Genomic DNA, 3,564 nt, shown 5'->3' on the forward strand with positions numbered 1-3,564 from the left:
TTTTTTTTTTTTTTTTTTCAAAAAAAAATAGGATTTTTGAATTTTATAAATTTTTTTCAAAATTCATTTTTTTTTTTAGATTTAAAAAGAATAGAAAAAAACTGTGCTTGATGTTGGTTGAATAATTTTTTTTCCCTGTTTTTTTTTTTTTCTTCTTAAAAGAAACCAAACATAATTGAGATATTTTATAATGAGTAATTGAGAGTATTTGATATCAAATAGAAAACAAATTAACTTTTCAATATAAAACAATATTATTAGCTTTTTTATGACTCTAGAACAAAATAATTGAAAAAACGTTTTTATTTATTTATTTATTGCAATATAGAAACCCCCATCAACTTTTGGACAAGTTGAATGAAAGTAACTCATGCAAAATTAAAGTTCAAAAGCCGTTTTCTAAATCCAAGATCATCTCACCACCTCTCCTCACCCATATAAAAATACCAATCACTCACTCTTGAAAACCATTCCAAAAATCTCAATCTAATCAAATTGAAAATTAAGGAATCTGTATACTAGTTTTGTACCATGGCAAAGTTCAACATCTTCATCATGGTAACTTTGATCTTAGCAAGCGGAGTTATGGCCTCACTTGCTCAAAAAAAGATAAGACCACCAAAGCATGTACCTGGATATCCCTTGCACTTGTTGCATTGCGCTAGAAGAGTAGAAGATGAGTGTGGAAAAGAAATATTCCTAGGAATGTTTGAGAAATTACCTGTGTCTAAGAAATGTTGCATACAGCTTATTAAAAAAATGGGAAAAACTTGTCACGATGATTTGGATAAGGCAATTGTTTACTTACCAAAGTACTCATCAAGGGCTTCCAGGGCAATTCCCAAGGGTAATCGAATATGGCATAAGTGTGCTTTGGTTGCTCGGCATACTTGACTTGCTCCTTCTCCATCCAGTTAAATAGAAAATGAATTCTATTTAACAATTTTGTACCACATGAATGTTAACATTGAATAAATCTTCATCTTTTATCTTTAGAAAGTACTTAATTCCACACCAATCATCTATACCCCATGTTGATGTTGAATTAAGAAAGTATACTCAATCAATATACAAAAATAATTTGTTTCACAAATCTAAAATTAAGGTTTCTTATTTAGTGGGATAAGGCTTCCATCCAATATTATTGCGCATTAGACAGGGTATAAGGTTGACACATGACTATTTTAAAATACATGTAGTGCATGTGTCATTTCCAATACACAAGAACATTGGAGGTAAGACAAATCTTTTTTTCTTTTTTTCAATTCTGAAGATTAATATATTACTCACAATAGGATTCAAGTCATTAATTGTTTCCTATTCACATTTTCCCTCTAGTATCCACATTGCATTGTCTCTAATAGTACATCGTTGGGAACTAACTCTTTGCTGGACTGACTGGTATTTGGCGGTCCTTCCACTACAAGAAATTTGGTCTTTAGCGATGGCATATAGTCGTCACTAATGCTTTAAATATTGTCGCTAATTATATTTGCAATGAAAAATGTCGTCGCTAACCTTCGTTAAACGAACTTGGTAACAAAAAAGTTTTTTAGTGACGATTTAATGTCGTCGCAAATACAATACTATTAACAATGACAAATTCGTCGCTAATAGTGACAATTCTCGTCATAAATAACTCGAGACCCCAAGACGAAATGTCATCGCTACTAGCTCATTAGTAGTGATGAATTTTTTTGTTATCGCTAGTAGATTATTATTAACGACGACATTTTTGTTGTCGCTAATATGTCATTACTAGCGATGACGCCTGCTGTCGTCACAGATAATGATATATAAGTGACCACAAACATGTCATTACTAAAAATTGCATATTAGCGATGATATTATTTGTCGTCACTAATGATATGATAAAATATTAGCGATGACATTGTCGTTGCTAATAATATTTTACATTTTTTTTTTAATTTTTCTCTAAAATTTACATTCTAGACTTTACATGGGTACCTGTTGGGAAACAACAAAGCACAATCCTATGCACATAAAAAAGTTTCAATCACAAATACTCATATAAGCATAACAATTGCTCAATTAATAACTACTAATAAGGGAAAATAATACCCAAGTTCAATATCATATACATAATAAAAGCTCCAATCTATTCACTCAAATACTAATCAAATGATAACGAATTCCTCATGAAGATATGCAACCAAGCTGAAACTTGTTGCAATGAACAAAACACAAAACAAGAGCCAACAAGGAACAAGACAAAGAAGAAAAAGAAAAGAAAAGTAACCGCTAAAATTCCATATCTAATTTTCTCAATATTTCCAAACTAGTTTCCTTTTAAAAAGTACTCCATAACTCAAATTAAATAAAGACCCTTTCTACAATTCACCAATCAATTACACCCAAAACACACAAAAACTCCAAAAATGGATTTCAACAAAATGAATGTCAGAAAGTCCTACAATCAAGGTGGTGATAAACCCTCATAGAAAAAAATCCCAAAACCCATTGTTACATAATTCAAGTCTAAATAAAATAAAATAAAAAACCATAACCTAATTACTTATGGTATGATATTCTGAGTAAAATAAACTTCATACTTTAGGTAGCATTGATCACCATTTCTTTGATTTGCTCTCTTAAATTTTCAATTACAACCTCATGAGAGTGATGAAACTAGCATAGAGGTCAAAGATCAAACAAGGATATTCTAGAATTGGAGTCTAGTTTTGATGTGGGACCTAATTGGCACCATTCAGAAGCTTTTTTTTCGTCATTGTTGAGTCTTAGCAAGGTGCATAATTTGGCAAATTCAAGATTTACTAAAATGAGAATTAATTGGCTGTACCAAGCTCATGAGTCTTCTTTTTAATTTTCAAGTCCTTTTTCCTTTAATAGTTCTTCTATTTCTTTAAGGTCTTAGATAACCAACCAAATTCATATAGAGATTGAGCGTTTAAGAAAACTCTAGTAGCTTTTCTTATAGCTTTGTGGGTGTGATTGCAGATTGAGAGTTTAAGAAAACAGATGAACGTTTTTGACATCTTTTAATGAAAAATTAAATGCAAAAGGAATGATGGAAAAGATTCTTTGTGATAATTGAACTATTATAACATTTTAAATTGTTACTTTTCTTTCACCTTCAATTTAATTTAATGACTTTATTGCCTCCAAACCATTTGCTGAAGTGTTAACTTCTGTTGGGTCTTGTCTTGAAGGTTATGTTGAAAGTACCAATGGTGGTTCGTCTTGAAGGCACAAACGTGATTAGAAAAGAGCACAATCTTGCTCTTTTGTTCACTTGTAAGTCCAAGGCGTTTACTGGACACTGTGAAAGAAAGAAAGTTTTTATTTTTATTTTTTATAGAAGAAGAAACTAAACTCAAAGTCTGACACTTTAACTTTAGGGAGTGTCAAAGTTCACATCTTTCCTGGTTGTGTTAAACTGAGGTACTTTGATGATCTCTCTTCATTTTACCTTCTGGGCATTCCTTAATTTTGGCAAACAAGTTGTGGTATCTTTGAAAATCAGCAATTGTTTCATGGTTCAGTTGTGGGTTTCTGTGTCTTAGAGTTTCATGGGTTTGAATA

The sequence above is a fragment of the Quercus suber genome, unplaced genomic scaffold (assembly GCF_002906115.3).
Source record: "Quercus suber isolate HL8 unplaced genomic scaffold, Cork oak 2.0 scaffold_6, whole genome shotgun sequence".
NCBI lineage: Eukaryota > Viridiplantae > Streptophyta > Magnoliopsida > Fagales > Fagaceae > Quercus > Quercus suber.